Below are 26,688 nucleotides of genomic sequence, written 5' to 3'. Positions count from 1 at the left end.
TGCTTCTTTCTACAGCAGATATGAACTTGGTTTGGCCATGGTGGTAATAATTTAGTATTATTCCTCTGCAGATCTGTCGATAGATAAACAATATATTTACAGCTTAGTTGTGACCATTTAAATACTGAAGAATTTTTTTTGCAAGCTTAAGAGATGGCAAAAATATTTAGTGTACATGTTACTTTCTGATTCTCTCTTAATTTGATTGGGATGGTTACGTATAGGTTAAAGAGAGAACATCCTTTCAGGCTTATGTTAGCAATGATGAAGAAATCACATAGCTGAATTGAAAGCTCTACCAATAATCCTGGTTTGGCTGGGACCAAACAGTCCCAACTAATGTCCTAGTACTGTTTTCACCTATAAGGGTACGTCTACAAAGGGCTAAAAGACCAGTTGCTGGCCTGGGTTAACCGATTTAGTCTTGTGGGGCTCGGGCTGTGGGGCTAAAAATTTCTGTGTAGACATTTGGGCTCGGGCTGGAACCCAAGCTCTGGGACCCTCCACTCTTGTAAGGTCTCAGAAAACATCTACACCGTGATTCTTTTCAGCTCCAGAGCACAAACGCGCTTACCGGGTCCAGCTGCGTTTTTTTTTTTTTAATCTCTGTGTAGGTGTAGCCTGAGAGTCTGCCATGCTAGGGCACTACATTTGTCTCTACAGTATTGTTGGTCTGGGCTACTGCTGGCATGATCTCTCTCATCTGGGCTGCCAGTAGGTGGACTGGGTTGGTGCCGTGGTAGTGGATCCTTGTCCAGATCGGGGAACAGAGAGTAGGAAGGGGGTTAAGCAGCAGTAGTATAGCTGTTTTTGAAACACACTGCACCTTCTTGGCTGCTCAGTGACCCTTCCTTCATATTCTTCTTTTAGATGTAGGCAGCTGCTTCTCAGTTCTGTAACGTGCAGCTGCTTCTCATAAGATCATATGTGCCGAGGCCAGACAGAGGCAGAAATCAGTCCCAGGGACCAGAAAAAGGAGCTTTTGAGTAGTGGGGAGAGGAAGAAGGAGGGGAAAATGGGTAAGCCATTGTGGAGAGCTATGGGAGCAACTGCAGAGTCATAGCTAAGAAGAAACAATGTGTGTGAAGAGAGAGCAGCTTTCAAAGGGATTTTCCAAATAAACTAGAGGTTTGAAAGACACTAAAGGGTCTTGTGTGTTGTCTTAGTAAATTTTTTTTCTTGTTCTCTCATGATCTAAGAAAAATAACCTTAAAATCACCATAATGTACATAGAACTATCAAATGGCTGGGATCTGTTGGCCCTGAGACCTCCAATTAATCTGAAGAGTTGTCCTTGGCAAAATGTTTCCCATGTTGGCACTTATAATTGAGTGGGTTTTGCATTGACTGGTTTGTGTTACACTTGTGAAAGAAAATTAGTGCTAAGAAAAAGGCCCCAGCAAAACATATTAATGTATTTAATAATTTTTTGTGAAGTAATTTAAATAATTGTATGAAAACAGAGCATAACACTAAACTGTAGTTAAATATTCCACAAAAAATACAGTAATGTGGTGGTCACTTATATTTCAGGGAATTTGGGAGAATACACTTTTATTGTAATAGTCCTGTGTATAATATTAACAGTTGTTCTGATTCTAAGTCACCTAAATGGAATGTTAATTTATCTGGTGCTATTTAGGTCTCTCCCCAAAACTCCTCCCTCCATCCGCATGCACCCCACCACCTACCATACACATACAATTGAGGTAGTAGTGGTTGGGATGATCTGTACATATCTGGATGGCATAAAGTGGGAATATTGAAAGAAGATTAAGATTTGTCTTGTATAGAGATGTTTTCCCATCTGTATTGAGAGAATGAATGAGTGGCAGTGTGGGGATCGTTACATTACTTATTGTATAAGTGGTCAGTCCTACTGAAACAAAGGAAAGCCTTGATTGAGTTGATGTGCATGAACACTGTAAAAAACAAACAAAAAACCTCCCAACAACCCTGTTTTTTCCTTTCAGTTTAAAGGGGTACTGAGAAGTTTTATGCCTATATTAGCTATTCTTCTTGGAGTGCTTGTTCATGTCAATTCCAATCAGGTGCGTGCGCACATGCGTGCATGGCAGCCAGAAGATACTTTCCCTAGCAGTATCCATCAGGTTGGTCTGGGCGCCCCCTGGAGTGGCCTCATCATGGCGCTCAATATAGGGCCCTACCGACTCGCCACCCCCTCAGTTCCTTCTTACTAACAGTGACGGTTAGCTGGAACTTCCCCTTACTCTTGTCGTGACAAGCGCATTTGGCAATCTGGGTATATAACATCTCCCCACTGTATTTTCCACTGTATGCATCCAATGAAGTGAACTGTAGCTCATGAAAGCTTATGCTCAAATAAATTTGTTAGTCTCTAAGGTGCCACAAGTACTCCTTTTCTTTTTGTGGATACAGACTAACACGGCTGCTACTCTGAAACCTGTATATAGAGACAACACCATGGCGATATTCTATATCAACAAACAGGGGAGCACGCTCCTCTTCCCTGTGCCTAAGGGACTTTTGTGTAGCTCACTTGATACGCCTGCAAACATCGTACCTCCCGGGAATACAGAGCGAGTTGGCGGACGGTCTCAGCAGGTCTTTTCATGGCCACGAGTGGTCCCTACACTTGGATGTTGAAAACTCCATCTTCCAACGATGGAGCTGTCTCCAGATGGACCTGTTCGCCACATGACGCAACAGGAAGTGCCAGCAGTTTTGCTCCTTCCTGAATCACAGGCTGGGCTCCATCGCGGGTGCCTTCCTCCTCACATGGAAAGGCAGTCTTCTCTATACATTCCTGCCCGTCCTTCTCGTTGACAAGGTGCTCCTCAAGATACGGAGGGAAGGGGCTTCAGTGATATTGATAGCTCCAGCCAGGCCTCACCAACATTGGTACACATCTCTCCTGGAAAGTCCGTAGAAGCCCCAGTCACCTTGCCGCTCCTCCCGGACTTAATAACTCAGGATCACAGCCATCACCAGCACCTGAACCTCGAGTCGTTGCCCCGCACAGCTGGAATCTCCATAGCTGAACCCCGTGGAGCTCTCCTGCTTGGAGCCAGTTAGACAAGTCCTCTTTTGTGGTAGGAAATCCTCCACCAGGACTATCTACCTTGCCAAGTGGAAAAGATTCTCAATCTGGTCAGCGCAGCTTCATTTGTCCCCGATGCTCACCTCTATGCCACTCATACTGGACTATCTTCTCCATCTCAAGCAGCAGGGACTGTCCATGTCTTCAATAAGGGTGCATTTGGCCACTATCTCTGCTTTCCATCCAGGCACAGAGCGCCAGTCGGTGTTTGCCAACCCTATGCTCAGCCGTTTCCTGAAAGGTCTCAACAGGCTGTATTCGCATGTCCAACAACCAGCCCCAACCTGGGACCTCAATCTGGTCCTTTCCAAATTGGTGGGTTTGCCCTTCGAACCGCTGTCGACTTGTTCCCTGCTCTGCCTATCATACAAGGTGGCGTTTCTGGTAGCAGTAATCTCAGCCAGGAGGGTGTCTGAGCTCAAAGCCCTAACATCAGAACCTCCTCATACTGTATTCTATAAGGACAAGGTTCAACTCAGGTCACGTCCAGCTTTCTTTCTGAAGATTGTCTTCCAGTTTCACATCAACCAGGACGTCTTCCTCCCCGTGTTCTATCCTAAGCTGCACTCGAGCGGCAGGGGAGCAGAGGCTTCACTCATTGGATGTCCACAGAGCGCTAGCCTTTTACACTGAAAGAACAAAACCTTTTTAGGAAGTCCGCTCAACTGTTTGTGGCCGTGGCAGACAGGATGAAGGGTCTTCCAGTTTCCTTCCAATGAAGTTTGTCATGGATCACGTCCTGCATCCATGAATGCTATAACCTGGCAGAGGTGCCTGCCCATCTGCTCACAGTGGACTCCACAAGGGCTCAGGCTTATTCAGCAGCATTCCTGGTGCAAGTTCCGACCCAGGAAATATGCAGAGTGGTTCGCCATACATACTTTCACCGCACATTATGCAGTTACCCAGCAGGCCAGAGACGATGAGGCCTTCGGTAGAGCAGTGCTTCATCCAGTGGACAGCTCCAACCCAACCTCCTGAACTCAGGCTTGGGAGTCACCTGATTGGAATTGACATGAACAAGCACTCGAAGAAGAAAAAACGGTTACTCACCTTCTCATAACTGTTGTTCTTTGAGATGTGTTGTTCATGTCCATTCCAATACCCACTCACCTACTCCTCTTTTGGAGTAGCCGGCAAGAAGGAACTGAGGGGGTGGTGGGATGGTAAGGCCTTATATTGCGGGCCATGATGGCGCCACTCTAGGGGGCACCTGGACCGACCCGACTGCTAGGGGGTAAATCTTCCGGCTGCCATGCGCGTGCACGCACACACCTGATAGGAATGGATACGAACAACACATCTTGAAGAACAACAGGTAAAAAGGTGAGTAGCCATTTTTTCCTGAAATGGCCATGATGCTTCCTATTCATTATTGATACTAGTACTTTTGGTTCTGAAATGTCTTTTGCAACTCTGTCAAAGTTCATCTGTGGGAGAAAATATTAAATATTTTAGACACTTCAATTGGTAACATGTTGGGCATTTTGAAGTGTTTTAGCTTTTACAAACTATGGGGTTGATTCTGCCACACTTAGAATTATTTTCTGACTAAGGAACTCTACTATCATGGAGCTAGGCCCTACTCATTGTGAATGAGAGTGGCAGAATCAGGCCCTGTACAGTATAACTAGGGTTTGTGTTAGGGAGAATGTTAATTAGGAATCAAACTTTAATAGTTTAAAATCAATGTTTTAGTCAATGTAACTTGCAGAATGTAATTCTTAGCATTCTCTGGGATAAGTGGTAGTTTTCTGAAAGTTCTAAAATATTCTAAGATTTGAAAAAGAGCAAAAATTGTGTTTGTAATATTATGACCATTGTGCTCTCTTCTCTAAAAAACTTTTTCTTGTAATGCTATCTCTTATGTTCTCTGCCCTGTCTATGTTCTGTCCTTCACTTTGTCTATCTCTCACACATTTTCTATTGTTTTCCCTACATTCCATGTTTATTCTCCTTCACTCTGTGTAGTGTTTGCCTGCTCTTATTCTGTGATCTTGTCTGTCACTCACTACTATGGTTTCTTCCTTTCCCATTCCTTCCTTTATGGTCGCTTTCCCCTGTCTGGTCTTGCCTTCCTTTTTTGTTTGTTTGTTTCTCTCTTCTGCCTCTGTTGTGGTATATTCACACAGTTTTAACAAAGTACGCTTCTAGAAAGCTTCAATCTCTGATGTATTAGATAGAGGTGTTGAGGTGATGGGCTCCGATTAAACATGAAGGAACCAAATTACTGACCATGAAAATGAGTGGGTTTTTGTCAGGGGTTTAGTTGTGGGGAAAGGCAGCAGATACTGAACTGCACTTGAGTTGCACTGTAAATGCTGTCATTTCCTTTGGATGCATTGAGAATCAGAGAGGAATTTATTATGAAGTATTGCAGTTTCAGGGTCAAGGACAAATAAGACAATGTGTTATCAGTTTGAGCACAAGCAGGACTTCAGCTGAAAGAGGTTATTAGCAGTGACCATACTGTAGAGATTAAAAAGCACAGCTGCCTTTTTGCTAATTCTAGAAGTTTTAATTACAAAAATGGGCAAACTAGAATGTTTGGCTTGGCAAGAGTGATCAGTATAATTTTATCACTGAGCTGTGTGGTGTGGAGTAACTATAAAATCAAAAGAAACATGGTAAATCCTCTCTTTATGGAATACAGGTTGGGTGGGAGGATCTTAGTTACATATTATAGTGGAGTGCCAGATCTGCTATAGTTAAGGTTGTGTATTGCTTTCTCCTTAAAAGGTCAATATTATAAGTGCTCTAAAATCCAAGTGCTTGCTTGGATTGTTTGAAAATTGTTGCCTCTTGTAGGTGCGGTGTGGGGTTGGTGTTCCAAATTTGGGTTAGAGCAAGATACAGCTACTCAAAATCACCTGCTTGTTACTTTTTTGTTTGTGCACATGAGGGGCTCAAACTGTGCTTCTGCTCCTCAAATTGACCTCAGCTGCTTGGGATTTATTTCAGTTAGTGCACAGCACTCACTGTCCCGTTGGGAAATCAAGAATGCAAAAGTTACTAAAGGTAAAGTTTATAAATCCAGGTCGGCACAAGCTAAACTGATGCGTTCATGTGTGTAATGTGCATGTGCAGCAAGACTCGGACTCTGGTAACTGCTCGAGATTTTCCATGTGGTCTGTTACCACAAAGTTGGGTGGTTTTAGGGCTTGGCTACATTTGCGAGTTACAGCTCAATAAAGGAGCCCTGGGTGCACTAGCTCACTACCCATCCACACTGGTAAGGCCTGTAGAGCGCTCTGACTCTGCAGCTACAGCGCTGCTGGTACTCCCACCTCGGCGAGTGGAATAATATTTGCTGCACCCCTGCTGGAGCGCCGCAGCGCCAGTGTGGACGAGGTGTTGCATTACTGCGCTCTGATCAGCCTCTGGAAACATCCCATAACCCCCTTAAGTCAAATGGCCACTCCTGTCATTGTTTTTGAATCACTGTAGGAATGCGGATATGCCCTTTGAAAGCTCCATTTCTGACAGCCAGCACGCTTATCTGCTCCGAGACAAAGCAGCCATTAGTGTGGAATGCTGTATGTGAGAGAGAGAGAGAGAGAGGTGGAGGGGGGGAGAGTCTGCTGCTGTCTGAACTTACAAGACAGCATGCTGACATGCCCTTAGACCCCCAAAACCCACTCTCTCTTCCCCCACATACACACAACACACTCCCTATCACACTTCACCCCACACCCCCATTTGAAAAGCACATTGCAGTCACTTGCATGCTGGGATAGCTGCCCATAATGCACCGCACCCAATGCAGCTGCAAGTGCCGCAAATGTGGCCATGCCAGTGTGCTTGAAGCTGTCAGTGTTGACAGACTGCAGCACTTTCCGTACTGCGCTCTACGAAGGCTGGTTTAACTCAAAGTGCTCTACATCTGCAAGTGTAGCCATGCTCTAAGGTGAAATGCTGGGATAATAGAATCTGAGCAACACCCATGCACTGTGAGTTTTTGCCCTAACTGGTAGCAGTTGAATGTGTCTTGCGCATCTTCCTTGTTCTCTGTCTGAATTGTGTTTTGTTCTGAGATCCTGACTGAAGTTTTGTCCAGAGAGCCTGGTTTAAGAGTGATATTTTAAGGTGCTCTAAAATTCACATGCAGACTTTGATTTTACTTCTGAAATATTGTCAAGGCAGTTGTCATTAATTGAAGAGAGGGAAGATAGCTTGATGTAATCATGACTCACATTCTTTGTTCAGTTTCTGAACAATGGAGCTGAGTGTGATCAGGGGAAAGCGAGTTGCTGCATCACTTGGTCAAGGGGTTCCTGATGCACAGCCCCCTAACTTGAACTGCTCATAACATTTTTCAATTCTTATAACTTTTTTTGGTGCAGCATGGGTGTGTGTGTGTGTTGAAGCAGTCAGTTGAAGAGGTGGTGTGAGGCGGTGCTTGGGAAGGTGCAGAGTGGCAGCTGTGGCTGTTTGCCAGCCTTTGTTCCTTATGTCAATGCTTGGGCACAACTTAGATGATAACCCTTATTAATGTACGTGATCATCCAAACACCATGTTTTTGAAAACCCAGTTTGGTGATTAAAGATTTGATGAAGAATAGGGATTCCAAAGTAGTAATTTTTCTACAATCCCTGGATGAATAAGGGTTTGTCCTTAAAGGGACCTTTTGCTCTCTGGGAGCTCGGAAGTGCTAACAGAGCAGAACAATGAGGGGTGAAAAGTTGGGCTCCTTCCCCATTGACGACATTCTTGGAGAATGGAACCACCTGTGCCCCACCTTCCCCCAGTTCCTCCCAGTGGCTCAGCCACAGCTACACCAGGGCAAGGGAGGGGTATCCAGGGCTCCCCTTCCTCCACTGTTCACGGATGAAAGGAAGGAACCCAGAACTCTCCACCTTCCTCATGCTGTCTCCAGCAGCAAGAGAAGGGGCTCCAGACTCACCATTCCCCTTGTTGTTGTTGCTGCTTCTAGGGAAAAAATGGGAGGTCAGAGCAGTGCATGAGAATGTGGGGAAGGAAGGAAGAGAGCAGAACTGCAGTGGGGGATGTGGGCAGGATCTTGGGTCTCCCCCTTAAACTTCCCCCCATTTCTTTTCCTCCTCCAAAACATGCTCCCATAATGCTGAGATTGGGGTGGGGAATTGGCAATGAGCATGTTCATTTTATGGCACTGACACACAATGCTAGGGTGGTGTGGGGAACTGAGAACAGGCATGCTTAGTGCATGGCACAAATATACAACAAGGAGCTGCGAATGGGTACGTTTGGTGCATGGCACTGAGATTGTATTTGGGAATGGAGCAGGCACCATGGGAGAGCTGGGCTGTAGCACATAGGGATGTGGAAAAGTATTTTTATAAAACCAAGGAAACTAAATGCCCAAAACTTTAACAGAGTTAAGAGTGCCCTTTGATGTCTTGTGCCCTTTCAGAATGTTGAGTTCAGCTACACTCAAAGCTCTGAAACATGATGGATAAAAATTGATTACATTTTCTTTTAATAAAAAAGGATTTTTATTTGAATTGTTTTTTAAATTTAAATAAAATACAAGTTGATTTTTTTCAAAATTTAAACCCATTGAAAATTAAATTTAAATTTATGACAGTGGATGTTAACTTACTGTAATATATTAAAATAAATTAAATAAAATTCAAGCAGTATCTGTTTGTTGCCAAGTTTTAAAGAAAGTCATACCGATGCATTAGTGGAGGTCACTGGCTGGGCATCCAGAACCTGTATTTGTTGAAGTGCAAAACTGGCTTTTGACAGTATTACATTCTTCTTCATTTCATTCTTCTTTATTTCAGTTTATTTAACTGGTTTGTTAAACAAAGAAACCAGTTGGGAGTTAAAAAAGCAGGAAAGCTTGTATTCCTTTTCTAATCTATGAATAAGAACTAGGTGTAAGAGGATGAAATCTACTAGTTCTAAAAACTTGAACAACGTGATGATCAGAAACAATCACTTCAGTACAATCACTTCAGTTCACTAACTACAGATAATGCTTCCTTTATTTGAAATGCAAAACATGTTTTGATAAACTTTTTCTTACATGTCCAGCACAACCTTAACTCTGTGGTAATGAGTTTTTGAACATATAATAAGGGAACATATAATACTGGTGAGTGACATCTGCAGGCTGAATGCAGCACACACAGTGTCTCTTGAAATCTGTGGTTCCCTTGTCTCCAGAGTCACTGAATACCAGAATTATTGCTCTCTTTATGAACAATCAGGAAGTTTCTGCAGATCTCCTGTAGAGACTGTAACTGTTATATTGTATTTATTCTTAAAGCCATCTGTTGTTCAAGTGCAAACCTGGGAAAAGCAAAACAAAACAAACTTTGTATCAGTTCTTAGCTTCACTCTAGTGCTTAATTTGTAATGAAAGGGCTGCCAGGGCTCAAGCAATTTGGTGCTGGTACTAAAGCAATTTTTTTTGCTTTCATAACTGACATGGCAAGCCCAGAAGTGCTGGGGCTATGAACTGCCAATCCTAGAGGTGCTGGGGCTCAGCACTGGCAGCTGCTGGCACAAATTAAGCATTACTTCTCTCAAATTGACAATTTAACTAACTGCCATTTTGAAAAGTTACAGATTGAAATGGAATGTTGTTTTGAGGTGATTTACTTAATAGTAGCAACTGTGTGCCAGCAATCAGTCAATCGGGAATGGAAGTATGAGCCATTTTTCCATGTGCAACTGATATACATAAGAAGAACAAAGTGCCAGCTGGTGACTTGATGGAGCAATAAGGATTTTTTTTTTCCAACTCATCATGGCAGCCTGTTCAGGCTGCAATCAGCTCTTCAGATGACTGTGGCCCAGGGATGGGGAAATGAGATAGGAATGAAGGGAACACAGAAGGAAGTGGAGCTGGAGGAGTTTAAGAATAAGAGGGGAAATATATGGGCATATAGGAATGGAGGGAAAAGAACCAAATGGAGGTAGAAGACAAAAAAGGAAGTGGCAGATTAAGAGACCAAAAAATAGGATGGGATTGTGAGAGAAGAAAAGACACTGCCTTAAAATTAGCAAAGTGTAATGTATTTATACTGTGACAAATAAGTGTACTTTGTTTCTTGTTCACATTAAATTGCTATGATGACTCATTAAGAGTAAACCACCAGCAGCTTCTTTCATTGTGTCTGCCTGTATTGGCGCTAAGAAAATATAGTTTGGACATGCCTGAAACCAATATACACTGAAGCTGTACCTATAGATGCTTTCGTGGGAGGGAGTCTTTGGAAAGGAATAATAACAAAAGCTTGGCTTTGTTATATCTGAGAGTCCAGTCTGGAAGTCCCTGGAAAAATAGAGAGACTAGCTCTCTTTTTGGATGCCTCCAAGATGAATTTTGTCCTGAATTCTGATCCTGACTAGCTATAGCTGCGAAGTAACTTGGTGGTGCCTCTGGAAACAATGGGTGAACATAAGAACGGCCATACTGGCTCTGACCAAAGGTCCATCTAGCCCAATATCCTGTCTTTTGAGATTGTCCAATGCCAGCTGCCCCAGAGGGAATGAACAGAACAGGTAATCATCAAGTGATCCATCCCTTGTCTCCCACTCCCAGCTTCTGGCAAACAGAGGCTAGGGACACCATCCCTGCCCATCTTGGCTAATAGCCATTGATGGACCTATGCTCCGTGAACTTATCTAGTTCTTGAACCCTGTTATAGTCTTGGCCTTCACAACATCCTCTGGCAAGGAGTTCCACAGGTTGACTGTGTGTCATGTGAAAAAATACTTCTTTTTATTTGTTTTAAACCTTCTGCCTATTAATTTCATTTGGTGGCTCCTATTTCTTGTGTTATGAGGAGAAGTATATAACACTTCCTTATTTACTTTCTCCACAGCAGTCATGATGGGTGTTGCCAAAAATTGGTTTATTTCTGGTTACCACTATTCCTGGGATGTTCAGTCTCTATAGAAGCCTGTGCTAAGACTTCCCATTGTTTTTCAAAGGGTCTTGGGGTAACGAAAAACAGATGATCCCTTAGGAAGACTAAAAAGTTGGAGGAGGATTGAGTCAATTTCCCCTCAGTCTGACTTGTATCCTTATTTACTCTCTTCAATAGAATCACCGTAAATAGAATAGGTTTTAGAGTAGTAGCCGTGTTAGTCTTTATTCGCAAAAAGAAAAGGAGTACTAGTGGCACCTTAGAGACTAACCAATTTATTTGAGCATAAGCTTTCGTGAGCTACAACTCACTGCATCCGATAAAGTGAGCTGTAGCTCACGAAAGCTTATGCTCAAATAAATTAGTTAGTCTCTAAGATGCCACTAGTACTCCTTTTCTTTTTGTAAATAGAATAGGCTCCCATTGCTTCTTTCACTTCCATGAGCCCCTCACCTCCCCAAAAGCTAAAGAAGCTACAGAAGAGGCAAATAAGCCATCTTTAGCTTCAGATCCTCCAATAAATCTGCTCTGACTCCCACTATGCTCTCTTTTCAGAGTAACAGCCGTGTTAGTCTGTCTTCGCAAAAAGAAAAGGAGTACTTGTGGCACCTTAGAGACTAACCAATTTATTTGAGCATGAGCTTTCGTGAGCTACAGCTCACTTCATCGGATGCAATGCTCTCTGCCTCTCTTGATCCTCTCTGAAAACTTATCTCAGAGGGACAGTGGCACAGATTCATTCTGTATGTCAGGAAGAACAAGAAAGTGAGGAAGAACACCTGAAAATGGAAGAACACTTTGATACCAGCAATGATCTCTTCTTCACCAGATGAACTGATGAAGCCCAGCACTCTAAGGGTATATCTGCACAGCAGCTAGACACCTGTTGCTGGCCTGTGCCAGCTGATTTGCTTCTGGGGCTGATTCACTGTTGTGTAGACTTCTGGACTTTGGCTGGAGCCCAAGCTCCGGGACCCTCCCACCTTGCAGAGTTCTAGAGTCCATGCTCCAGTCTGAGCCTGAAAGTCCTACACAGCGATTGAACAGTCCTGCAGCCAGAGCCCTGCAAGCATGAGTCAGCTGTCACGGACCAGCAGCAGGTGTCTATTTTCTGTATACACGTACCCTGAAAGACTTGAGTGGTACTGTTTGTTCCTTGGGAGTCCACATGCCAACCCCTAAGAGACAGTGGGGTGGATGAAATCTATACATCTACCCATCAGACATCACATGGATGTCAGGGTGCAGGTTCCTGAGAAGTCATCTCATTCTTCAATTGGTGGAAGCACCTTTTCTAGGTGTGCAAAATATACCATTTTCTCTGCTTATACATACCATGATATTGGTGACTGATGCCTCCCTGCTTAAGTGTGGAGCTTACTTAGACCACCTACAGACCCAGGGCTTCTGGACTCTGAGTTACTTTCTCGTAAACATTCTAGAGCTTAGAGCTGTTGATTAGCATGCTCAGAATTTCTTCCCAGGCAATGAGGACATTTAGTCCAGGTGATATAGATAGATCATCCCCCACTCTGCCAAAAAACTTTGTCTCTGGAATTGGTGTGTTCATCACCAAATCACACAGTACTCTGCATCTTTCAGGCTTGCAGAAAGTCCTAGCATACTGGCTCAGCAGGCAATTCACAAGTGATCATGAATGGACTGTCAATGACTTGATCCTGCAGAGCGTATTCTACGAGTGGGGATACCTAACAGACCTATTTGCTTCAGGTCTGAACAAGAAATGCCACACGTTTTGCTCAAGGTGGTCTTGGCCCAGGTTCCCTGTTTAGGTGCTTTCTTCCTTTCATGAACTTTAGGGGTAATGTATTTCTATCCACCAATCTCATTAATACTGAGGGTTCTAAGGAGTTTTAGACAGAATTTAGCAGTAATGATCATGCTCAGCTAGCTTTAGCTTGGCTGAGGTAGTTTTGGTATTTGGACCCAATTAACCTGTTAGCTCAACCCTCAGTAATGTTACCTATCTTACTTGATGTGATCTCCAAGAATGAAGGTCAGATTCAATATCTGGATCTAGCATCATTGTTTCTGACAGTGTAGATGCTGGCTGGCTTACTACCATGGAAAGAAGCTGTTCAGCTGAAGTCCAGAATATATTGATGCTTACCAGAAAGGACTGCAGACAAATAGAAGAGGTTATCTATTTGGGCAGCACGATGCTACCTGTCTCCCTTAGAAGTCCTGATTCCTGCTATTCTGGACTATAGCATACAGGGCTATCCATCAGCTTCATAAGAGCACATTTAGCAGCAATATCAGCTCATCCTCCTCCTGTCAAGGGTCACTCCATATTTTCCCGGTTGCTATATTCCTCAAGGGCCTTTTCCTGCAGTCCGGGAGTTCACTCCTCCCTAAGACCTAAATATACGCTTAGTATGGTTAATGGGACCTCCTTCTGAGCCCCTAGCAATTTGTTCTCTATACCATCTATTTATGAAAATTGGCTTTTTATTAGTTATAACATCAACACAGAGAGTGGGGGAAATTCAAGTCTTCATGGCTGGTCCACCTTATTTGGTGTTTCATAAAAAAATGTGACCCTTAGGTAACACCTTAGATTTTTTACCAAAGATTGTTTCAGATTTTCCTCTGAATCAGATGAATCAGCTTCCGGTTTTCTTTCTAAAGCCTCATTCCAATCAAGAAAGTGAAATTGCAGAACATTGATATGGTTAGGTCTCTTTCATATTACCTTGACAGAACAAATCAGTAGTTTCCTCAGGCTGGTTGTAGCATTACAGACAGGTTGAAAGATCAGGCACTATTCACCTAAAGACTGTCTAAATGGCTATCTAATTATATTAGATCAAACTGTGAATTAACTGGAGTAGATCCACCTTTGTAGGTTAAAGCCCACTCTACTATGCTTCTGGCATGTTCTGTGCCTTCTCTGAGACACATACTAATTTCAGAAATTTACAGGGCAGCTACATGGGAATCAGCCCACACTTTCATACAGCCTTAATTGAGGCTTCAGGATCTGACATCTGCTTTGGCAGAGCTGCCATGAAATCATTATTTAAATAGGACTTCTAGCACCCACCTCCTAACTATGAGGACACTGCTTGCTCATTACCAAAAGTGGAGTCTGTGTGGATAATGCCTCAGAGAAGGAAGAATGGTTACTTACTCTGCAGTAACTGTGGTTCTCAAGATGTTTTGTCCACAAGTATTCAATGATCTGCCCTCCTTTCCCACTTCTACAGAGTCCCATACTATCTGGATTATGTGTTAGCGAAGGAACTGAGAGATGGTTGAATTTGTGCTGCCCTCTATACTTCTTAGTGGTGGTGGGGAGCGGGGGGCAGGGTGTGACGTGAGGGCATCCAGGGCACAGGCATGGCCCCAAAGATATTGGTGGCCAAAGGAATCCAATCTTATGTGTATGTACCCTAGAAGTGGAATAGATGTGGACAACATGTATCAAAGAACTGCAGTTACTGTACAGTTAAATAAAACTGTTCTTTTCCTTACTTGTGCAACAAAACGTATAGCTGTTGTACTTTGGGATCTAATTAATACATTCTTATAAAAGAAGTGAATACTACTTTTCTTTTCCTTTCTCACCCTGTAGCCTTTAAAATTTTTAAATCATAGCCAAGTTTTCATGAGAGCAGATTGGAATGGTAAGAATAGAATTAGCTCTTGAAAGGAAAGTGCTTGCAAATGTAATGTTTAAATAGCAGGGAGAATTTTACTTGTGTGTTCTTAAATCTGTATGTAAAATAGGATATTTAAGACAAATTTCTCTTCAAGTTGCTAATATGCATAAAGATGTGGTGGTTGCTATTCAGTAAAGTTTATCACTTGTAAACAGATGCTGTGTTGGTCATAAATCCTGTCCATAGCCATCACCCTTAGCAGGAGTTCATGCTTGAAGAATTTTTGTTTTTAAATCCGCATAAAATGTTACTATGTATTATTTTCCATTATAAACCTTATTTTAAAATGATGTTAAGTTCACAGTACAAGCTGTCTCTCATTTGTTAGTCTATTAGTTAGTCTTATCTTAGAATTGCAATGTGAAAATATTGGGGGCACAGTTCAGAAATCCAAACACTTGTGAGCCAAATTCCATTATGTTTGCAGTTGCACTTGGATGCCAAAAAGCTTGTTCCTAGGTTTAATTCTGAAGCTCTTAGTTTTTGTAGACACACGCTATCAGTTTAAAAATTATATCTTTAGAAATGGCTTTCTTGCTAGTAACACCTTAGAAAAGGTGAATCCTGTTCTCAAATCAAATTTAGTTTTTCTCCATTTGTGTAACTTGTCTCTTGCCCAGATATTTGAGAATGGAGGCAGTTTGTGTATCCATCCAGGCTATTACCAGTCAAAGGTGATAACATCTTACTGATGCTATTCTGAAAGGCTGTATTTGCCTCTCCCATTCACTGTATATGGGCCATATCTGATAGTTAAAGTTGTTTATTATAGCACCAACAGTGCACTAGCAGCTCAATCCCAAAGACTCTCAGCTGCTTCTGCTAGGGTCACCATAGCTGCCAGTTCACCTGCTTTACAGTGCAGAATGTTGGAAGACAGCTACAGAGATCGGGGACTAATTATTTGATCTGGTGCAGCAACCTAACCTTGAGTAAATGGCCAAATAGTGCAGTATGTGTTAGTGTCCTCCCACTAAGATGGGGGGAAAGGACAGGTTTGTGAAATGGGCAAAACTACAGATAAGAGAGCCAGGTGGAGTTTATGGGGGAGAGAATGGAGACCCCAAAATGGGGAGGAAGAAAGGGCATACAGGGATCTGGAGACAGAAGAAGTGAGAGGGACACATTAAGGGGAAGAGAACTTGGAGTCAGAGGATCAGGTGGGCATTTGGGGAAGAATAAAATTAACACTGCGGGGGAAGGTGCATGAAGTTATTTCTCAGATGCTTTCTAGGATGAGGTAGTATCTTGGAGACCATCTAAAAATGTTACATTTATGTATTTTGATTTATGTAGAATGCATGCACCCAATATTTTTAAGCTGTACAAGCCACATAATACATATGATTAATGCACAAAAATTAACACACTCCCAGATTCCCTCAAAACTGATGTTTTTCCTATTGTTGTTTAAACCTGGGAAGACATGCTTTGCAGTGTGACTTGATGGAAGTGAGTTTGTTGAAGACCTTTAAATAAAAATGACCTAATAGTTTGAGAATTTTCTTTGAATAGTAATTAAGGAAGGAACCCCTTCAACAATGGTCAAAAATAAACTTAAAATTTAGATATTAAAATAAGGAAACAGGAGGAAAGGGGAGAAAACTTAATATTGTGTAGAGTTTTGATAGGGCAACTAATAAACAGGTTACACATGTAAATGTCAGAAAAACAGAAGTTTTAGACTTAAGCATGAGATAATGTAAGATTTTAACTGATGCTATCAACTGTCAGACTGACAAGGAAGATGAAAAGTAGAAAAGCATCAAGCTCAATATGTAAAAAGAAAAGGAGTACTTTTGTGGCACCTTAAAGACTAACCAATTTATTTGAGCATAAGCTTTCGTGAGCTACAGCGCGCTTCATCGGATGCATACTACGGAAAGTACAGAAGATCTTTTTATACACACAAACCATGAAAAAATGGGTGTTTACCACTACAAAAAGTTTTCTCTCCCCCCACCCCACTCTCCTGCTGGTAATAGCTTATCTAAAGTGATCACTCTCCTTACAATGTGTATGATAATCAAGTTGGACCATTTCCAGCACAAATCCAGGGTTTAACAAGAACGTCTGGGGGGGAGGGGTAGGAAAAAACAAGGGGAAATAGGTTACCTTGCATAATGACTTAGCCACTCCCAGTCTCTATTCAAACCTAAGTTAATTGTATCCAATTTGCAAATGAATTCCAATTCAACAGTCTCTCGCTGGAGTCTGGTTTTGAAGTTTTTCTGTTGTAATATCGCAACTTTCATGTCTGTAATCGCGTGACCAGAGAGATTGAAGTGTTCTCCGACTGGTTTATGAATATTATAATTCTTGACATCTGATTTGTGTCCATTTATTCTTTTACGTAGAGACTGTCCAGTTTGACCAATGTACATGGCAGAGGGGCATTGCTGGCACATGATGGCATATATCACATTGGTGGATGTGCAGGTGAACGAGCCTCTGATAGTGTGGCTGATGTTATTAGGCCCTGTGATGGTGTCTCCTGAATAGATATGTGGGCACAATTGGCAACGGGCTTTGTTGCAAGGATAGGTTCCTGGGTTAGTGGTTCTGTTGTGTGGTATGTGGTTGCTGGTGAGTATTTGCTTCAGGTTGGGGGGCTGTCTGTAGGCAAGGACCGGCCTGTCCCCCAAGATTTGTGAGAGTGTTGGGTCATCCTTCAGGATAGGTTGTAGATCCTTAATAATGCGTTGGAGGGGTTTTAGTTGGGGGCTGAAGGTGACGGCTAGTGGCGTTCTGTTATTTTCTTTGTTAGGCCTGTCCTGTAGTAGGTGACTTCTGGGAACTCTTCTGGCTCTATCAATCTGTTTCTTCCCTTCCGCAGGTGGGTATTGTAGTTGTAAGAATGCTTGATAGAGATCTTGTAGGTGTTGTCTCTGTCTGAGGGGTTGGAGCAAATGCGGTTGTATCGCAGAGCTTGGCTGTAGACGATGGATCGTGTGGTGTGGTCAGGGTGAAAGCTGGAGGCATGTAGGTAGGAATAGCAGTCAGTAGGTTTCCGGTATAGGGTGGTGTTTATGTGATCATCGTTTATTAGCACTGTAGTGTCCAGGAAGCGGATCTCTTGTGTGGACTGGACCAGGCTGAGGTTGATGGTGGGATGGAAATTGTTGAAATCATGGTGGAATTCCTCAAGGGCTTCTTTTCCATGGGTCCAGATGATGAAGATGTCATCAATATAGCGCAAGTAGAGTAGGGGCATTAGGGGACGAGAGCTGAGGAAGCGTTGTTCGAAGTCAGCCATAAAAATGTTGGCATACTCTGGGGCCATGCGGGTACCCATAGCAGTGCCGCTGACTTGAAGGTATACATTGTCCTCAAATGTAAAATAGTAATGGGTAAGGACAAAGTCACAAAGTTTAGCCACCAGGTTAGCTGTGACATTATCGGGGATAGTGTTGTTGACGGCTTGTAGTCCATCTTTGTGTGGAATGTTGGTGTAGAGGGCTTCTACATCCATAGTGGCCCGGCTGGTGTTATCAGGAAGATCACCGATGGATTGTAGTTTCCTCAGGAAGTCAGTGGTGTCTCGAAGGTAGCTGGGAGTGCTGGTAGCGTAGGGCCTGAGGAGGGAGTCTACATAGCCAGACAATCCTGCTGTCAGGGTACCAATGCCTGAGATGATGGGGCACCCAGGATTTCCAGGTTTATGGATCTTAGGTAGTAGATAGAATATCCCAGGTTGGGGTTCCAGGGTTGTGTCTGTGCGGATTTGATCTTGTGCTTTTTCAGGGAGTTTCTTGAGCAAATGCTGTAGTTTCTTTTGGTAACTCTCAGTGGGATCAGAGGGTAATGGCTTGTAGAAAGTGGTGTTGGAGAGCTGCCGAGCAGCCTCTTGTTCATATTCCGACCTATTCATGATGACAACAGCACCTCCTTTGTCAGCCTTTTTGATTATGATGTCAGAGTTGTTTCTGAGGCTGTGGATGGCATTGTGTTCTGCATGGCTGAGGTTGTGGGGCAAGTAATGCTGCTTTTCCACAATTTCAGCCCATGCACGTCGGCGGATGCACTCTATGTCGAAGTCCAGTCTGCTGTTTCGACCTTCAGGAGGAGTCCACCTAGAATCCTTCTTTTTGTAGTCTTGGTAGGGAGGTCTCTGTGGATTAGTATGTTGTTCAGAGGTATGTTGGAAATATTCCTTGAGTCGGAGACGTCGAAAATAGTATTCTAGGTCACCACAGAACTGTATCATGTTCGTGGAGGCGGAGGGGCAGAAGGAGAGGCCCCGAGATAGGACAGCTGCTTCTGCTGGGCTAAGAGTATAGTTGGATAGGTTAACAATACTGCTGGGTGGGTTGAGGGAACCATTGCTGTGGCCCCTTGTAGCATGTAGTAGTTTAGAAAGTTTAGTGTCCTTTTTCTTTTGTAGAGAAGCAAAGTGTGAGTTGTAAATGGCTTGTCTAGTTTTAGTAAATTCCAGCCACGAGGAAGTTTGTGTGGAAGGTTGTTTTTTTATGAGAGTATCCATTTTTGAGAGCTCATTCTTAATCTTTCCGTATTTGCTGTAGAGGATGTTGATCAGGTGGTTCCAGAGTTTCTTTGAGAGCATGTGGCACAAGCTGTCAGCATAGTCTGTGTGGTATGTAGATTGTAATGGATTTTTTACCTTCAGTCCTTTTGGTACGATGTCCATCTGTTTGCATTTGGAGAGGAAGATTATGTCTGACTGTATCTGAACAAATTTTTTCATGCAGTTGATAGATTTCCACTCCATATGGCTAAATGCAGTGCCTTGCATAATGACAAGGTTTCAGAGTAACAGCCGTGTTAGTTTGTATTCGCAAAAAGAAAAGGAGTACTAGTGGCACCTTAGAGACTAACCAATTTATTTGAGCATAAGCTTGTGTTCAGTATCCTAGAGTTCAGGAAAGTGAGTGGTGGTAAGTGTCATACAGCTTTACAGACTTCCATAGGCCAATTTATAATTGTGTATTTGTATATATATTAATTTGATCTCTAAGATGTAAAACAAGTTTTATAAGATTTCTGTTATAAAAGAATGAATCTGTTAGTTAAAAAAAAAAAAAAGTCTGTCCAGCAGCATGCTTATTTACCAGATCAAAAAATTAATTGAGCTGGATTTAAGATTAAATCTATATAGCAGTAATTCAAAGGTTTAAAAAAACAACAATACAGGGGCATGGTAATTATCCTTAAAGAAAGTATTATAAACCCAGAAATTTCAGAGGTAAAAATACTCTTAAAAGAAATTGAAACTCATTGAAATAATAAATACGCAGGTGAGGCATCTAAACAACCTTAACTCTTCAAACTTTCCTTATAAATACAACTTACTGAAATATTATGCATAAGGTATATTTGAAGAAATTAATGTGTAATTAAATTAAACTGTTAATGATTGTTGTACCTAATTCCTGTTCAGGTAATTTATGATAATTTTAAAATAGGTTAAATTGTGTCAATAAATTTCAATAGACAATTTCAAGTCACTTGCATAATTATTCCTACACACTACTGTTAATACTCTTTCTACAAAGTATGCCTTGTGAGGTACCATATGAAAACTCACAATTCGCTGGTCATTATTGTCCTTGTAAAATTTATGTGGCAACATTGTATGTGAAGTTATAGAATATCCCTGTGTGGTGTTGTTGACACATTCCAAATCCCATAGTCCTGGCCAAACAGAAGTTGGTAAACAGGTCTGTACTAAACAAAGGAATGTGTGCTCTGTTTAATTTGCATTTAAGCAGTAAACAGAGACATAAAGCAGAAAGGGAAACAAAGAAAGCTCAAACTGGTGAGTAAAAGTCGGCAGGGAACATCTTTCCACATAGATTCTTTGTCTCCTAGTGTCCAGCTGGAAGTGTCTTTCAAGAGAGGGACTGAAACTATAAAAAGGAGAGGAGTACTTGTGGCACCTTTGAGACTAACCAATTTATTTGAGCATGAGCTTTCGTGAGCCACACATTCGAAGGTACCCCTTTTTCTCTCCTTTCTTATTGCATTCGCTGAGCAGTGCAAGCAGGGCAGTACAGTCCGGTACGCCATACCAGCAAGATATTTATAGCTGGTACAGCATAACGGAAAGAGACAGGAGGAGCAGAATGTGGGGCTGCCAGCAGGTCCTCCGGCACAGCTGTACCGCCCCCAGCCCTTCCACGCAGGATCACCTCCATCTGTACAGCAGCCCTGCCAGAGTACAGGTCTGGGGGCGGTACAGCCATGCTGGAGGTGCTGTGGGCGTGGGGCTGCCCGGTGGCCCCATGTTTTGCTCCTTTCCCTGCTGTGGTTCCTGGGAGAGCCCTGCGATTCAGGGCTCCCCTGGGAACCGCAGTGGAGAAAGGAAAAGAATACCCAGCCCCACCCCCTGCCCTTCCATAGGGCTGCATCTCTTCTGGCTCCCTTTGTACAGCATCAGCCCCGCCAGAGGACAGAGCTGGGGGATCGGGGCTGGGCTGGGTGCGGTACAGCCACCAGAGGAGCTGTTGATGTTCTGCTCCTTTCCTCACTGCAGTTCCTGGGAGAGCCCTGAACTGCAGGGCTCTCCCGGGAACCGCAACGGGGAAAGGAGTAGAACGTGGGCCACAGAACAGCCCCATGCTGGCAGCTCCTCCAGTGTGACTGCTCCCAGCTCCTTGCCCCCCCTCCCCGCCCTGTGCTCTGGTGGGGCTCGCTGCTGTACAGATGGAGGAGACCCTGCGTGGAAGGGCTGGGGAGGTACAGCTGCACTGGAGCAGCTGCAGGCGTGGGACCTCCCAGCGGCCCCATGTTCTGCTCCTTTTGCCGCTGTGGTTCCAAAGTCTCCAGCGTAGTGGGAGGAGGACAGATCCTCCAACCCCAGGTAAGGGGGCTGGATCATAGGGAGGGAACGGGGAGAGCGTGGGGGCCCTGGGCTGGGGGCGGGGTGGGGAGGAGTTACATGGAGGGTCCTGTTAGGAGGTCACGTGCCTCCCCTCCCCCCATACCGGTAAGAAATGGATTCCACTTGCACCACTGCATTCACTGCAACTGAAGAGAAAAAAGAAGCAAGCACTGGACTCTGGGTCCTGACGTACGGGCTTTGGTCAGTAATACCGCTGGAAGCATGTGGTGAGAAACCTTGCTTGAATCTGATACAGTTTTAGGTATTCATAAATGTCTTATCTTTGTTTCTTGTGTAACATTTCTGACTTTTATGCCTTATTACTTGTACTCAAACTCTATCTCTTTGTAGTTAATAAACTTGTTTTACTGTTTTATCTAATCCAGTGTATTTAAATTGAAGTGTCTGGGTAACTCCATTTGGGGTGACAAGTTGTGTGCAAAAAGAAATAACAGACTTAATATTACTTGTATTGTCCAGGAGAGGGCTAGGTCTGTGGTTCTCAAACTTTTGTACTGGTGACCCCTTTCACAGAGCAAGCCTCTGAGTGGGACCCCTTTTATAAATTAACACTTTTGTTATATATTTAACGCCATTATAAATGCTGGAGGCATAGCTGGGTTTGGGGTGGAGACTGACAACTCGCAGCCCCACATGTAATAACCTTGTGACCCCCTGAGGGGTCCCAATCCCCAGTTTGAGAACCCTTAGTCTAGGCAGTACTGGACATACATTTCTGAGGGAAAATCTAAGGGTGTGTGTGTTTGGGTCATCTTGCAGTATAATCAAAGCTGACGAGAGTCGGAATGTAACCCAAGTGTGGCTGGCAGGCTGCAGTTGCACACAGACACTCAGGGTCTGACTTGCATGCTGTGAGCAGCCCAGGTGGGAGCTACTTCAGCAAGGCATTGTGAGGCACCCAAGGTTGCAGGGCAGGGGTGACGCAGCTGCTTGTTAGTCTGGAGTCTGCCCGGTATGTCACAATTCTGTTACAAACATTTTTGCAACTTTTAACTTAGTCAGATAAAACACAGTTGATTATCTTTCAAAATATTCATGAGCTTTCTGAAGTTATCCTCGATGTACAGATTGTTCAGGTGTAATCTTATTCTGTACTGAAGATACTTAGTTTGGGAGGAAAGTGAATTATTTTCTCATAGCTCATAAGAGAAAATGTAATTACCTTTCTGATCTGCACCAAATTACAGTTTTAGTTGGGTCAGCAGTCAGTGCTAGTCAGATATTATATATAAAATGAGAAAAAATAACCTCCTTTGAATTGTGGCCTTTTCGTAAGAACTACAGGGAAACAGAGTATTCATAGAATGTAAGGGAGATATCAGGAAAAATCACATTCAAAAATAGTTTTAAGTACATCCAAAATACAGCACACATACTGTCATCCTATTTTCCTACTTGCTGAGCTGTTTAATACTACTGCAAAATGAAGAGTCAAATGTTACATTTTGTTTGAAAACTGAGATGTTGTTGACACTGAATAACATGTGCAAACCCTGCTTTTCTTTTGTTGCACATAAAGGACAATAATATTTTAGAAGCAGAGTATAGTAGATCAAGTATAGATACTGAAATATGTTTACTCTTAATGGAATTCTGCATCAAAATATTTAAAATTCTGCACCTAAAATCTAAAAATTATTCCACAATATTTTAATAGTTTGCAAATTTTATTTGTCAGTAAATAAATGTGGCTCCAACATGGCAGGCCACTGGCTGCATTGAAGTGGGAGATCACCCTGAAGCTCCCACTTTCCCCAGTACAGGGACTCAGCAGTGACCTGAACATGACACAGTGCAAGGTCTGGGCCTGCCTCAGAAATACCCCGGGGCACTGCCCCTCTGCACCAGGTGCACCAGATCTGGGTGGGCAGGCTCAGCCCAGCAGGATTCAAGTGTGGAGGTGCTTAGTATGGGGGGGATCCAGGTGTGGGGTGAGAGATTTCTGTATGGGGCAATCTGGATGCGGGTGGCTCAGTGGGAGATCTGGATGTACAGTGGCTCATTGTGGGGTTCCAGGTGCAGATGTGGGGGGGGGTAGGGCTTGTCAGGTGAGGGTTCGATGGGCCTGCTTAATGGGGGTGCCCCAGCTGCTGTCGAGGGAACGCTGCGTGCCGGGCTCCTGCTTCTCCCAACGATTCTCCTATCCCCTTTTCTTCTCCATTCCCCTCCCCTCACTCCCACATTCCCCTCCCACTGCCCTATTTCACCCACTGTCTTTTCCCCCTCCCCCCTTTTCCTCATTTCCTCCACCACGGGCACTCACTGTTGCACAGAAAACAGGAAGGCTCCCAGCACAAAGAAGGGGAGCATGACTGGCACTAGGACCCAAGAGGGGGCATTCAGCTGCAGAGTCAGCAGAGCCAACACAGTTGTGGATGGGTCACCCAACCACAGAACTTCCCCTGATTAGTCAAATCTGCTTTCGGCGTGGTCCTATAGGGCGGAAACACACTGTGATTAGTAACCTATCCTATTCACCACAATGTTCATGACCCTGTGTGTCACAGGGAGGTAGCCTGGGGTAATTATGAATCTTCTGATTTAAATGGGCAAGCTGAAAAGTCCTAGCTTCTTTAATCTCTCCTCATATGGGACCTGTTCCAAACCCCTAATCATTTCAGTTGCCCTTCCCTGAACCCTGAGACGCAGCCTCCTTCAACTGGGCAGTCCTGTGCTTGCAGAAATGGGAGGGTGGGGGATGGCGCAGTGGCACATAACCCTGTGTGCCCTCCGTGCCTCCCCTCTGTTTGGAGGGAGGCAGTTCTCCCCCCCCCAAAAAAACCTTAACCCATCGTCATCCCCTTCCCCCATGTGGCTTCCCTTTGCTTTCCTGTGGTTCTGCAGGGAAACAGGAATTCTGTGGGGGCGGGTGGGGGCATTTTCTGCAGGCGCGCAGTCACACAGAATCCCCCCAGGAGTATATTCTTCTTAAAGGGTACATGGTACACTGGCATCATGAAGGAATTAATAAAACAGATATCTTCTATTGTGCTATTATATTTATTATCCCAAAGGAAAGATGACATGAATGTTAAAAATCACTAGAAAACAACTATTTTGAGGGTTGTTGAATTTTAAATAGAGATTATGCACCTTGCTAATTGGTTGGATTATTTGTTTGTGATGGCTACATTTTGGAGGCTGTAAGAAGACAAGATGAAAACTTGTAGTTTTTAATGGCTGATATCGCCTTTGGTGGAAACATCCACACTGCTGAAAGAAGTAGCTATGTTGACCTAACCCTCAGTGTACACAGTGCTAGATTGATGGAAGAATTCTTTCCTGTTGCTGTAGTGAGAGTCTACATTGAAGTGCTGCAGCAACATAGTTACAGCACTGTAAACAGGGGCTCTGGGCCAGGGGGGCTATGCTCCTCCCCCACCTTTAAAAGTGGGAGGGTCATACCCACCCATATTTGAACATGGATGTAGTAGCTTCAGGCAGCCGCAGAGCTTCACAGTGGAGGAGTTGATAAGGTGATTAGCTCCCCCTCCACGAGGCGTAGTCCCTGTTAGAGACTCGAGCCTCTTCCCAGTAGGGGGCTGAGGAGGGCCTTAGTCCCCATTTGCCATGAGACCTGGCCCCTGCTCCTCCTCTTCCTTGAGGCCCCAACACTGGCCAAGCGGGAAGCCAGAGCCAGGCCGTGGTTGAGCCGCTCAGGGAGCCCAGGCTCCTGTGGAGAGCCCAGGACCAGTTACAACACAGAATACAAAGTGTACAGTGCTCATTTTATATTTTTTATTATGAATATTAGCACTATAAAAAACAAAATAAATGGTATTTTTCAGTTCACCTAGTACAAATACTGTAGTGCAATCTCTTTATTGTGAAAGTTGAACTGATAAATATAGAATTAGGTACAAAAAATAACTGCATTCAAAAAAAAAGCACTGTAAAAGTTTAGAGCCCACTCAGTCCTATTTCTTGTTCAGCCAATCGCTCAGACAAATAAGTTTTTGTTTACATTTGCAGGAGATAATGCTGCCCTCTTCTTATTTACAATGTCACCTGAAAGTGAGAACAGGCATTCACATGGCACTGCTGTAACCAGCGTCGCACGATATTTACGTGCCAGATGTGGTAAAGATTCATATGTCCCTTGGTGCTTCAACCACCATTCCAAAGGACATGCATCTATGCTCATGACGGGTTCTGCTCAATAATGATCCAAAGCACTGTGGTCTGATGCATGTTCATTTTCATCATCGGAGTCAGATGCTACCAGCAGAAGATTGATTTTCTTTTTTGGTGATTTGGGTTCTGTAGTTTCCGTATTGGAGTGTTGCTCTTTTCAGACTTCTAAAAGCATGCTCCACACCTTGTCCCTCGCAGATTTTGGAAGGCACTTCAGATTCTTAAACCTTGGGTTCAGTGCTATAGCTATCTTTAGAAAGCTCACATTGGTACTTTTTTGCATTTTGTCAAATCTGCAGTGAAAGTGTTCTTAAAATGAACATGTGCTGAATCATCATCCAAGATTACTATAAAATGAAGTATATGGCAGTGTGCCGGTAAAACAGAGCAGGAGACATACAATTCTCCCCCAAAGAGTTCAGTCACAAATTTAATTAACGCATTATTTTTTTAATAAGCATCATCAGCATGGAAGCATGTCCTCTGGAATGGTGGCCGAAGCATGAAGGGACGTATGAATCTTTACCTCATCTGGCACGTAAATATCTTGTGACGCTGGCTACAACAGTGCCATGTTGAACGTCTGTTCTCACTTTCAGGTGACATTGTAAACATGAAGCATTATCTCTGGAAATGTAAAGACTTGTTTGTCTTAGCAATTGGCTGAACAAGAAATAGGACTGAGTGGGCTTCTAGGCTCTAAAGTTTTACATTGTTTTGTTTTCAAGTGCAGATACATAACAAAAAAAATCTACATTTGTAAGTTGCACTTTCATAATAAAGAGATTGCATTATGGCTCTTGTATGAGGTGAATTGAAAAATATTATTTCTTTAGTTTATCATTTTTACAGTGAAAATATTTGTAATAAAATATAATAATATAAAGTGAGCACTGTACACTTTGTATTCTGTATTGTAATTGAAATCAATATATTTTAAAATGTGGGGAAAAACCCAACATATTTAATACATTTCAGTTGGCATTCTACTGTTTAACAGTGCGATTAAAACTGCGATTAATCACGATTAATTTTTTTAATTGCGATTAATTTGTTTG

General features: G+C 43.2%; 1 protein-coding gene across 3 annotated transcripts in view; it reads left to right on the top strand.

The window, feature by feature from the left end:
* Window positions 1–26,688, top strand: part of RNGTT (RNA guanylyltransferase and 5'-phosphatase) — a 444,976-nt gene that overhangs the window by 157,540 nt on the left and 260,748 nt on the right. The gene's annotated exons all lie outside the window — the stretch shown is intronic.

Source organism: Lepidochelys olivacea (genome assembly GCF_965140295.1).
Source record: "Lepidochelys olivacea isolate rLepOli2 genome assembly, chromosome: 3".
Lineage (NCBI taxonomy): Eukaryota > Metazoa > Chordata > Testudines > Cheloniidae > Lepidochelys > Lepidochelys olivacea.
This window is presented reverse-complemented; position numbering and strand designations above follow the sequence as displayed.